Below are 13,910 nucleotides of genomic sequence, written 5' to 3'. Positions count from 1 at the left end.
ACATCATCTATACTCTGAAGCAAAGCTGGTGTTTGAACATAAGTTCTCACTGTAGTGCTTCCCCTGTGCGACTAAGGCCTTCCAAAGATGAGACCACCAAAGCAAGGTTGTAATCCTTTAACTTTAAACTTCCCAAAGCACTTTCACTTTGGAAACCCTACCAAAATTTTCTGGTAATGAGGGACTTGATTTCATTAATCACAACTAGCATATAGTCCTCTTGTACCTTGCGAACAGTTATGACTCTCTTCTGCAGATGTCTCAGAAGAGTCAAGGTGGTGCCCCTGTATGGCTTGGATTTTGTTTAGTGAGAGAGTCCTTATGGATAAAAGCCAAGTTTTGCATTGCAGTGCTATGGTTTTATGGAGGCGATGTGTATACAGCACTGTAATTTCACCGAATACAGGGATGGTATACTTGAACCTTGGCTCATATTAAGAAGGAGATTGAATGATGGCTTTCATGAAACACTGATTTTAAAGAGTCTTTTGTCTAAGCAGTTCATAGATTTTGGTTTTGTCTGTTTGATATGTTCTATACAAGAAAGGATCTATTGGATGTAGTTCATTTCTTTCAGCTGTAACTGAACATTCACATGTGTCTTTTGAACAATGTGAACTCAAACTCAGGCACAAAGATAAGATATCTGTTCACCCTTTAGAATCTGTTCTATAACATATTTCAAACACTTGCTGTTGGATTAAATTATACTACCAGCTCTCTCAGATTTATGGATAGTTCATGTTGTTGTTTAAATGTATTTTAATTTCTTTACTATTATTCATAACAATTATTTTCTAGTTTTTAAGCAATAAGAAGTTCAGATCTGCATATTAGCTAAGTTATGTGACTATGTACTGTGGTTCTCAAAGTTCAGACTGATTCGATTTAAACCAAATGGCTTCCTGTGGCAATTTTAGCGTCAAATATTTTGCACTATGTTAAATTTATTTACAGTTTTAGTGGAAAAATAGTGACAGGGATTAAAATTTTCTTAAAAAGTAAGTCAAGATTAAGTAACTTATTTTAAAATGAAAACATACTTACCAATAAGATGTGCCATAATTTTACATCTCTTCTGAACATGGGGGCTAGGCTAGATGACCTTTGAAGATCCCTTCCAACACAAACTATTCCATGATTCTATGATATATCCATCTGTACAGTTACCCCTGACTCACCAGAGCTGAATAGTAATTGAGCAGTGGTAATGCCACACAGTGAATCACCAGAGCCACTTCTTGAATACTATGCTTGTTTTTTCATTAGGTCTGTATCTATCTGATGGTCTTCATGGTCTGGAAGGACTGCATACATATGTATTGCAGCAGATGCTTGATTTAGAAACATGGTGAGAGTATATGCCTACTTTCTTTTTGGTTTCCTTCTGGAATTGTTTTCACCATACTACTTCATACAAGGTTAATTTCCCTCCATCTTATTATCCCTGTCCTATTCTTTTCTAATAACAATGCTTTGGGATGACTAATACGCAGGTGAACCTGCAGGCTCTATCTGGTTTCTTTGGTAGTGGGCTTATGGGCAGAAGTGTATTTCTGCACTACCCCCCTCCCTTGCTTTTCATCTTTAGACCCTGGAGCTAGCAACAGTGCCACAGCCTCAGTTTCCACTACAGCAATGTAGAGGAACAGTACTGGGAAGCAATGTTTGGACTAAGCAGCATATCCCTTTCTCAAAGGAACCCAGCCTAAATAATCTACCACACTCTGAAGTTTTATTAACTTCTGTCTTACTTCGCAGTTTTCAAGCCAAAATAAACTGGTTCTCTGATTAAGTGTAGCTTTATTGTAAATCTTCTGACAGTCATCTATCTTCTACAGCCTGCACACTCCAGGGTAGCAAGCACAATCACACGGCCTCGCTGAAAGGAGATATGTTTGCTGCAGATTCAAAACATATGACACAATTTTTGTGCTGTTTCATTTCAATTTTGTGCTGTTATCATTTCAATTAAGAGGTTGCTGCTTCTTTTGTTCATGGAGACAAAAGGAAAAAAACAACACATAACAGGCAGTCCCTGGTTTGCAGTATTGAAATAGACAAAGCATGCTTCACTCTCTTGACTGTATCAGTGCACTCAAGCTGGATAAACAAACTGAAGAGGCCTCTGACCCTAAATAATAATGTTAAAAATGCCTTCTTGAATTATATTGAATACAAACCAACTCTGTTTTTAAGAGGTTGTATCTACTCTGTCTTCAGTCCCATTTCTCCCCTCACAACCCCTTGCTGCCTTTCCATGTTAATTCATTTAAACAGCATTTCTTTCTGCTCAATTTGCATTCAAATGACTGTCAGGGGAATTTATGGAAATAATATAAGTGCTTTTATCATTGTGTATTTAGTCACATGTGCTAATTTTCAAAAGATGAACTTGTCTAGCATCTTAGCAAAAAAAAAAAAAAAGCGTAAGAATCAGGCACCAGCCTTGTCATGGCTACAAAGCTAAGAATGCCCAAACCAGTATGGCTGAAAATTACAAACAAAGCCAGAAGTCCAAATTAATGATTTCTTGGCTCAAATTATATATCTTTGATGTTTTAGATTGCATATCCCACCCAGATACTTTCTGCTTCTTCGTCCTCCTTTGTTAGCAAAAATACCCATCTTCAGATCCAGCATGCAATGGCATATCCTTCTTCTTTGTCTTTACCTGAAATCTTCACTTTGTGTACTGTTTCTTTTCCTTAATTGGTGTTACACCAATAGTAGGGCACATCTCTTTTTCTCTTGATTAGCAAGAACTGCACAAAGGCCACCATGAAACACCAGTGGTAACCTGTGTGGATTGAATCTCTGAAAGCTGAAACTGCCCCCTTCTCAAAGTGGCAATCAGCAGATTCCCCAGCCTCCACTGTATTTGATAACATCTTTAGCGAATTCACAGCCAAGACAATCTTGATTTTGACCAAGCCTGGCACCAATTACTTATCAATTTGAGCATGTAGTTATTGCTTAGGTAACAAGATACTTTTTGGTCTGGCTCATTTCAGACCCAAGTAACTTTACTTGTTCTTTTTGGCACTTGATGACAAATATTTCCTTCTCTCTTTTCCTAAAAATTGCAGAAATTATTAATAGTACAAAAAGAGACTTCCATAGAGCATTAATTTGTTAATGAAAAAAACTGGTGGAAGTAGTGTGGTGCTTTTCCAGAAAAAATAATAGAGATCTCTTTTTGAAGGTATTTTTCCTGACCTACCACTAAGCTATCACAATGGCAAATTATTGATTATACTTCTACATATTTTCTAATAGAAAGGGAGAAGCTGTGCAGTGTAAACATGAAAATGATGCATTGCAAGCCTTTCAGCCTAGTGAGTTGTTAGATAATTTGTTATGCTGCCCTTCTTATTTAAAGAGTATGTAGCTATTATATAACACCAAAAAAGAGCACAATTCATTATACAAGTGCTACTTACTGATTTATTTGTGAAATTCCTAAAAAGGAGAAGGTTCAAAGGGGAAGTCACAAAAGCTTTTGAATCTGCAGATCAAGAAAAGTAGTGATAATGCAAACCACAGACAAACATAGAGAAGAGTAGAAAATAAATTGCCTGGCTCAAGCTGGAAATTTATTGAATGCTTAGAGCCAGAGAAACAATAGTTTTGAGGAGAGTATTTCCCTGGATTCTGCACTACTAATAAATCATTGCTGGTCATGCAATTTTTAGTGATCCCAACAATGAGTACATCTTGCATAGACTGGTCACACTTAGAAACTATATATTTATCTTTGTTTTACTCTATATATCACTAATGCTCTATGTGCTCTCAGGTGTTGAGGAATAACATTTTCCTTATACAAAGAAATAGGTGTGTGTCTGTCTTTATGTACACACACTTATACATATGCATACAGCACTCCTTGAGTCCATTGAAAATGCTATATACGATACAAAGTTTTTCAGAATTGGAAATATTATAAGATTTTGTAAAATAGGTAGAAATCTTAAAGAACAAGAAGAAATAAAACCTACCGGTCTACCCCAGCTGGTGTGAAAATTGGTTTCTTGTGTTCATTGTGAACTTAAGATTCTTTGGAGAAAGGCAGTTACTAGGCAGAAAGTATTATCTCACCAGACTTGCACTATGCAATATCTTTACCTTAAGCAATTGTGATTCCTTGGCATGTGAATGTGGGTAGGGAAAACTCTGTGGTAAACTGGAGGAACAGCCTCTAGATGTGAGTACTGGGAAAGTATAAGCTGTAAGAGCACAAAGCCTGCAAAGTGATGGAGGAAGGAATGTGAATACCTCATTTATTTTTTCAAAGGAAGGAATATATATGCATCATCCAAGCCATTAGGAGAGCTTTCATTAACGTAGTTATGAATGAGGTTTATGAAAGTTTGTAATAACTGTTGGCTCAGAAAACTTTTCTTCCAGAAAGGACAAAAGGTGAAAATAACCATGTCCATCTGCTCAAGAATAAAATAATTTACCAGAGGTTAAGTCGTAGAAAGTTTTAGAAAGATCCTTATGAACATTTGTGAAGGACATAGAGTACTTTCTGGAAGGTGGAGTTGTTCCTTCATCCCTGTGGAGATGATAGAGGGAAAGCCCAGAGACTGCAGATGAAAATCCTGACACCAAAGTGGTAAGACCATTGCTCAAGGAGAACCTGCTGAGAAGAACAGCAAACCAGCAGCCAAGCCCCTGCGGTGACAGAGAAGACTTTCTGCAGACTGCAGAATACTCTGCCAGGTGTACCGCTACTAGGGAAGCCACTGAGTTGACTGGAACAAAGCCTGGAAGCAAGATTTACTCTTTGAAAATTCACCAAAATAAAATACCAAGGCAAATCTACTGCAAAGCTGTGGCTGTTGTAGGTGTTGTCACAATGTTGAAGAATTGCTATTGATTAAATATTAGCAGAACAAATAATAAATTAAAGAAGGATCTCACTAGTGTAATTAAAGGAGACACTGGGTGAGTGATCTTCTAGAGCTTCTTCTAGGCTGCAGGTGTATAACAATCAAAAGAGCGACAGAGCTGTTGGCAATGGAAAACAAACAATGGGATGATAAAGCGCAAAACAACATCTGTAGTTTCCAAGTCCAATTGACTAGGTGCACATCTCTAAAGAGCTGGGGCAGAGGGAGTGAATGTATCTTTTAATTTAGAAATGTGTGAGTATAGAGCAGTTTCAATGCCTTTGAGTGAAAGGTCCAGTCTCAAGGTTTCTGCAGTACAGACAAAACTGGACTGAAGATTACACCAGCCTGCAATCACACTGTTCCCACCACTCCTCGAGTCATGTGGAACAACAGTCAGGTCCTACACTCAGATTCAATTTTGTTACAACTGGCAACCGGATGTTGTTAGTTGAAATAAACTGAAGTTGTTCCTCTGAAGCTCAACATCTCCTATTTGGGCATCTCAGTGTTAACTATCTCCCTTGACAAAACCCATTTCAGAAATACTGAGAACAGTGTTTCTGAAACATTTGGACTTTCTACTTGTTTCATAAGTCTGTAACAAAAAATATCTGCATATCATCCATCAACCCATGGCCACATTCTTTTCTCACCCTATCATTATTAGATTACTTGGAAGTTTGTAGGGCTTTTTTCCTATTGCTTTTCTCCCAGTTTTTCTTGGACATCCTCGTATTATTAATGGGTTCAATATATACTCACTTTGAGCCATTAGAAATTAAAATAGTGGTTTTAGTAGTTGTTATATAAACTGGAGAAATTGGGACTTTTGGGGACCTGACCTCTTTCTTTGTTGCAACAGACCCATTCTGGAAAAACTGCGACAGACCTCATTCCCTGTTTGAAAAAAGCCCCATCCTAGTGAGATGTGGAGACCAATGGTGCAATGTTTTGTCCAAGATAATTTTTTTATTGGAACTTCCAGGTCAGATGCACTATTGGTAGGGCTGTCCTGCTATAAGTGAATGGAAGCTCCTAAATGTCCCCTCTCTAAACAGGAAGATATCTGCTTCTGTAGACCAAGATCTATGCAAAACAGGTGCTCCATGGAAAAAAGACCTGCTTCTTGCCTAAGGACAGGTGGACCTTTCTTTCCCCACAACACGAATGGCCTTGGGAGTGAGGAAGAAAAGATCCCTGGAAGAAGTTTGTGACCAATGGTGCAGCTGAGGTCTTGCACATTTGGCCTCTATACCTCGTCTAAAAGAACTGTTCTTATAGTGCCAGAAGGCAGTGTTTTCCTGAGCTATGTCTATCATGAAATTAAAAAGTAATTGCATATCCTACAGCGAAAATGTAATTATCTTTCCACTTTAAAAGTCAGTAAATTGATAGGTAAATCTGCCCCATCCTCATAGGGGAAAGTTTCTTGCAGAAGCAGGAGGGCAACCTGATGGTGGTTTTAAGCAGAGGCTGAGTGTCTCTGACCAGAACACGTTTCTCCCCAGCTCATGCTGCTGTGCACTCTGCCTTCCTCCCCCACCTTTGCACCAGTGTCCTTTTTCCCTATTACTTTTCAGCCAGATGAGTGCCTTGAGCCATCTTAGTATGCAATTTCATGTGTGCAATCAGTGCAAGACAGTTGTAAAATTAGTTAGCTGTAAAACTGCTGAACTGGGAACATGAGGGAAGGTGGGGGAAGAGGAATCCAGCCTGGGACCATTTGGTGCTGCCACAGCAGAGTTTCTCATACACTGAGCAACCCCTCAGAGCTGACCAGTTTGCTGCCAGGTAATGCGAGGAGCTGGCTGATAGTGGAGTCATGTGTGGAGATTGTTTCATCTGTCAGGCTGCCAGTGGATACAGAACAATTGCAATCTCCACTGCTCCTCCCTACCACAAAGATTAGGGGAGTTAGTCACGTGGAGCTGGGCTACGAGACTGTTAGGAGAGATGATAACAATGCACAAACATTAGTCTGGTGTAAATATTAAGGAGACAAAAGGATAGTTCAAGGATGTGTGTAAGTAAGAAAAATAATGTGAAGAAAAAAACATCTTTTTATGCATGTGACTATTTTTATATGACCTTTGTCTGGAACTCAGCAAACAGAACTGAGGAGGAATAATACAGTGTCTTCTCAAACAATATTACAAAAGTGAGACCTTGCTTCTGAAAATAAATCAGTGTGTCAGACTTCAGCTCATTGATTTTATTTGTCTGAATCTCAGACTAATTACGAAAAAAAAACAGTCTGAAGAGCAGACCCTGTTTTCTGATTAGCCTGTGAAATAGTCCTGTAGGGAGAAATTGAGAGATGTTTTGAATAGTTAAAAATCTTAGAAACCCTGCTGTGATTATCATTCTTCTTTTTTCAGTAATAATGTTGGTAATAGAAGTGGTCTGAAAAACTGTGTATATCTGACAAAAGGAATGAAGAATGCATGTAAAATGTTGTTGTTTTCCCTTATGATCAGTTTTTGTACTAGACAGATAAAAAAGAAAAATGAGAAAAACATTGTCAACAATATCAGGACAAGACAGCTTTTTATCAAACAATTAAGCAAAGGCACCCTGTAAAAGCACATACTGCAGGAAGAGAAGCTGGCACCTCTCACTGTCCCCAGGCTGGAAGGTAAGAACCTGCTCCCTCTGTGTGACATAAGTAATAAAGGCAAAGCCACGGTGGACTGGGGAGAACCAAAAAGTCCTAGGTGCTGCTCACAAGCTCACATCAAACATCCAGCAGGTCTTAACCTGTGGTGTGGTTTGTTAGGACTCACCACTCTGAAGCCAGCCAAGCTCCTTAGCCAGAAATATACTTTGGCACCAGATGCTTAGGGTGAGGGGCTGCACCTGAAATCCAAGTTTTTGCTTCTCCCCACAGATGGTAACACTAGGAGATATGGAAAAGGGATGTAAGGTCCTCTGAGGATGCAGGCGGGAGAACACAGTGTGAAAAATAAAAGAAAATGGTTGGAAGAGGAGGAAAGAGACAGCAGAGGAAAGAAGGGAAGACAGTAAGAGCAGGGGAAGCACATCAGCAAGGAAATGGAAGACAAGTGGACAAAGGGAGGAATACTTTATACCAACAACACACTTCAGGCATATGAGATACTCTTTATGTCTCTCTTATTTTTATCACAGTGCTCATCCGTGCTTTCTGTGCCATGTTGCTACTCCTGTGTGCTTTTGCCCAGCAAATCCTTCTGAACAGCCTGCTGAGCATGTGCTGTGCTTGTAATACACTGAGGCAGTCACAGCTGCCGTTCTAGGCTGTGCTGCAAACTTGGGAAAAGGGGAAAGAAAATAAACTGCATTCTGCAAGAGCTGATATTGTTCCAAGTACTTGATCCAAAAAATAGGTAAATATAATAGAGATTTGATATCTTGTCAGCACTAATTAAAGTCATGCTTTTGCCAGCTAAAAGCCATTATAGACCACCTTTTCAGGCACTTAGAACTTGCCTGTAATCATATGTTCTGGGAGTAACACATTTTCTCTAGTTATAAAATAAAAAGTCATTGTGGGGCTGTTGAAACAACAGAAGCTAGGATGGACAAAAGGTGAGCATCAGTGGAGGAAAATGAGAAGATGAGGGAGGAGGAACAGTGTCTTTTCACAACACCTTTAAGATATTGAACAGTAATTAGAACAGAGATAAACACAGGGCTCAAACTTAGGCAACTACTTTAAATTAATAAACTCCAGACATTGCTGTAAGATTTCATTAAAGGCTGGTATAAACAACCATGTTTTTCACTGTCTTCTGAAACTTGATAACCACAGGCTTGGGCAGACTATCAGAAGAACCACTCTCATCATTGGGGATCCCAGAACTGTCTTGCTTCTTGCTCCTGGAAGATAGAACACCATGAACCATAAAGAAAAATGAATGCAGCAGACTGTGGTAACTGTGCAGTGAGATAAAGCAAAAGAGGCCTTCCATCAGATATGTAGCTCTAGGATTACTCAGGGATTGAGAAAAGAATGATCAATACCTTTTTTACACCGCAAAGCTACTATAGCAAACTGTTGAGCAATGGGCTTCTCCATTTCTCTGCTTAAGGATTCTTCAACCAAAGTTTGTAGGTGAAAACAGGAAGCTGATGCTTCCAGATGCATTGAATAGCAGGTATTAAGCATAAAACTCATACAGTTAATTCTGTCCTACCTCTCTCCTCAGACAGGACTGCAGGTCACACACTTTCACAATACTGAAAACAGCCTCATTATAAAACAGTTACAACCGGATGCTGAAGTCCAACCTCTGACATGACACTGCCTCCTACTTTGGGAAAGGTACTTCAGAGCAGTGAGAAGCTCCTTTTCCACTGGATCAGACAGGCAAGTGACTTCTTCTCACAGAGCATCTGAGAACCTGCAGCAGCTGCAGCAGTTTGTCTTGGTAGCCACTGAAATAAGAATAGGGTCGTCCCTGGCTCATCCACCTAATTTGATGTGGATGAGAACATTTCTGTCATGCCGCACAGTACGAAATTCATGCTGGCTTCACACTGGCTGCGGAAGGGACTATACCTTGTGGGGCACAAAGCCTATGGTTACAGCATTAACACAGTAACACTCTTCAGACAAGCTGGATCCAGCAGTGTGAGTTTCCACTGCATCACAGCTTGGCAGTGTGTGGCATTTCTGGTCCAGTATGAGAAGTATTGCAGCTGACTCCATCTGTACCATTATCTGATCTATCGGTGAATTTCATCTAATGCTAAAAAGATACACAGGCATAGTAAATATATATATATATATAAATATATATATATGTATAATACATATATGCAGGGAGAGAGGGAGCAGAGGAGAAAGAGGTTAATCAGTTAAGGATTTTAAAATTAGGCAAGATATGATTCACTGGCAGATGGCCTCAGTAAAGTGGCCAGCCTAATTGTGTTATACTGTAGCATCAATAATACGTTAGAAGAGTGGCAATAGTTGATGTGCAGCAACAATTTGCTGAAAGAGCTAGGTGTTTTTCATAGCAAAGGAATTTACAGTTTTGTTCAGAGGGAAAAACAAACAAACAACCCTTTTAGTTTTGAAGAATATCTTTAAAAATACATGGTGTAATCCATTGCATTGTCATTTGCTTGAACCCAGTGAGAATCTGAAACAGTGCCTATCAGTTGTGTGAACTGATCAAATTGTTCTTAATCCTGGTCCCCCAGGCTCAGGGCCCCTATGCCTAGTGAGGCAATGGCTATGTATTTTGGCATTTTGTCAGGGTGCCACCAAATTCAGCATTCCCTTGTGGAATTCCCTATTTTGCTGCAGGCAGTTGCTCAACCTTTTTGTTTTCTGTCTTCTGACTTGCCTCTTGCCTGTTCTCATTTCCCCATGGGGAGGAGGTAATTGGATTACAACGCATGTTCCCTCTGCTTCTTTGTGGAGCTGGGCAGCAGAGGGTTGGAAAGCAACCATCCGAGCCCAGCCTGTGACCATGAAGTGGAGAGGCAAGTATATTGGAGGACATGCTGGGCCTCGCAGGGAGCAGAGCAGCCACAGGGAACTGGACAAGGGCTCCTGATACTGGCTGCAAGAGCCTTCTTCCCTCGTACACATGAGAGTGGATGTTTAAGTTAGGTTTCCAAGATAACATCATGGGACCTGAGACCTGGGGTACAGTCTAAGGACCTTTGAAAGCACAACAGGAAAAAATCCCAGCTGTGGGAATAACAGGGGCAGGAGGGTGGTTTTGTAAAACACCAAGTGTTGACAGGTCCTAAACCAAGCACTGGCCGTCTTCACCCTTCTCCCAAATCTTGGCACAAAATACTCTATTTCAGGGCAATTACATTGTGTTTCTTTATTTTTTAAATATCTACATAGATGTTTGTGCCATTAAGAATACTTAATGGCTGGTCATGTACAGCCTTCAGGTCTGCCTGAGCCTCCTCTCCCCCAGGTCTTCACACTTTCCTCTGACAGGCCCACACTTGCCCATTCTCCATTTAGCAATTACACAAATGGGCCACAGCAACTGTTCTCCCCCCACCCCAGCACCTTTGGTGTGACTGGCCCACTCCTGCAGGCTGGTTCCCCCCCTAGGATTGTCAGTCCCCTGCTTGGGAGACATAAGATGTTAAATTAGTGTCACCTTCTCTCCCACCAAATGGAGGTCAAATGTGCCAAAACCTTACCCATAGCCACTGGCTCCCTTTCAGCATTTGCGATGCGCTGCCTTCTCCCATGCAGGGAATATGAGGAGACCTAGAGGACACCACTTGGGGTTTCCTCAACTTCTGCTCCTGTCTGAGACCCTGCTGCCCACCTGGATTTATGTGATATCATATATTGGTTCCAACCTGCATCCTCAGCCATGGCTTTACCATTCCTCCTGGTCTTGTAATGTTAGCTTTCATTTTTATAGTAGGACACAGCACTTTGCTTTGGAAATCCTGAAAACAGATAACATGTTTTAAACTGTTTAGTTGAAATCAACATTAGTGAGTTTTCATGAGGACAGAACACAAGGAAAGAGACTACTTTGAGGTCATGAAAAATGTCTAGAGCATGTTAAAATGGAATTTAGTCCTATTTTGCCAAGGAACAGCTTTTTCTTGTGGAATTTTTGCAATGAAGCAATTCTTTGAAAGAATTTATTATTGACTACTACATTATCTTAGCATTGTGAAGCACTATGTGTGAATAGGCCCTTTATCCTCATAACTGCACATTCGTAGTAGGAAAAAAAATGTAGTTTTTGCACCACAGTGACTTGGTCTCCTCATTTCACTATGACATACTGAAACAGGAATTGAAGGGACAGAACAGGAGACTGGTGGTCCTCTCAGTTCCATTTCTTCAAGCTCAGAATAATGGCAGAAGGTCTTTGCAACAGTACAAGTTTTACCTTTAGTTTTATCAACCTTGATGAGTTTGAAATCAGCTTTTAACAGATATTTTTCAAAACAGAACTGTGGTGCTGACTTTTTTTTTTACAGGAAGTAGATCCCTATTGTCAGGATGTTGTGTCTCTGCTGGGCAGTGGGCTCAGGTTGCAGAGGTCCATGTGGAGGCTTCTTCCCCTTTGACAATACAATTCCAGTCAACAGCTCTGTTCCCTTTGGCTGTATATCCATGAAGACTAAATCAACCTTGGAAGTCTCTTGTTTTCCTGTAGTAGTATAGGAGTCTAAACAGATCAGACTTTATTTTGTCTGCCCCTTAAAACTTACCACCAGTGTTGTTCATCTGAGCATTCTTGGTTTGTGATTGCATCTTCGTGTGGAATATCTGCTTTCCTGCTTGTAGAAGGAAAACAGAACTCTCTCTGCTTTTTGTTTTATGTGCATATGTTTGTGTGTATGTTCACACACATCAATGGCTATTAGCTGAATATTGTCTTTCCTTCTTAAAAGACACTGTGCCTGGATCATTCTAGGAAGTAGGCACAAACACCGCACCTAAATAGCAGGAAAGAGGACTCACAGGGAACATAGCAGTGTATTGTGTTAGTGACCCATGATTTCAAGTACTTTGAACTAGGCTGCAAATCAAAGAGTTGTTGTAATAGGTTTCATTAAGAACCTCCAGATAAGAAATTCCCCTTTATAGCCAAATGTGACAATGAACTGTAGAGCCATTTTGTATAAATTACACAAGGTTTGGCCGCATCTCCTACTCTTACTTTGATAAAGCACTGCTATGATGTTAACAAAAGATAAAATTTCACTTAATTAACAGAGACGGCCTAGTCCTAGTCCTTTAAAAGAACAGAAGCTGTAGCACATTTCAGGATGTTTTACATGTAAGATCTGGGTCCTGTAAGTGCTTGTTCACATGCTCACCTTCATTTCTGCCAGGTCCCAGGAACTTAACAGATGAAGTTAAATGTGTGTGTAGAATTTGACCACTGCTCTTAAAAATCTCAAGTAAGTTTAGCAAACAAAGCCAAATATAGAAAGATTAAGATTTATTCTGACAAGTATGATATGAATTTGGCTGGACAGCATCAAAGAATTTTGTGTAAGAGCCTTCAACAAAATTTAGTAAATGTCTTTAAAGCCCTATGTAGTTTTTAACAATGCAAATGGTATCCTGGGGGAGGGGGAAGGGAGATGATGCGAAGAACTTTTAAGTTTCTAAGATGTCATGCTGCTTGTTTTTCATAATACGTAATATTGCAAAAATATCCTAATAGCCTCTTTTTCATTAGCGTTACTTTGGTCATTCCTGAATCCATATAAACTAAACACCTCCTTGATAAAGGAATCAATTTCCTATAAATCATCATAACCAGGTTTGGTTGATTTCTTTACCTTTCTCTGCAGTTTGTTAAAGCATTAATGCTGAGAAATATATGAAACAATCTTAGAGATAATGTGGAGAATCAATCTGAACTTTAAGAAAACTCATATTGATAATGTTTTGACATCTACACATGTAATTACAATTAATTTATCAAAACACAGACATTAGCCCAACACATACTTACATTCACAAAGTATTAAATAGTTGGATTTTATGAAGTTATTACTACTTCAATTTTTAAAACAACTTTAAAAAAAATGGGACTCTTTAAATTATTTTTTAAAACATTTTAAGTAATTTTATGCTCACAATGAGATTAAGACTTCACTTCCCTGCAGCTTTGCTGAAACAAAAACAATCAGAAAATAGCAGCTGCTCATTTAAAAACTGTAAATGTCTGAGAATTTCCTTATTAAAAATAGTAATAAATAAATAAAATAGCAGAGCTTTCTGACGCTTTCAGTGAAGTGATTCATCATTCAGTTTATATTTTCTGTCTTCCTCTGAACGGCATAGAAATTAGTCAACTGAAAAAAAAATATCCAGTGAAGTGGTTGCTATTCCCCTAGCTTGTTACAAGTCTTTGTGTAAAATCACATTTTCTTCCTATAGAGTGCCACTTAGATCTGAGGAAAAATGCTGTTAAAAACTGCACAGAACAGAGCAATTTCCTCCCCCCTCTAATTGAATAGGTCTACATAATAGGTGAAGGTGCACTCATCCCCTACTAGCTTATT

The sequence above is a fragment of the Columba livia genome, chromosome Z (assembly GCF_036013475.1).
Source record: "Columba livia isolate bColLiv1 breed racing homer chromosome Z, bColLiv1.pat.W.v2, whole genome shotgun sequence".
In the NCBI taxonomy this organism is placed as follows: domain Eukaryota; kingdom Metazoa; phylum Chordata; class Aves; order Columbiformes; family Columbidae; genus Columba; species Columba livia.
Note: the sequence above shows the minus strand (reverse complement) of the source record.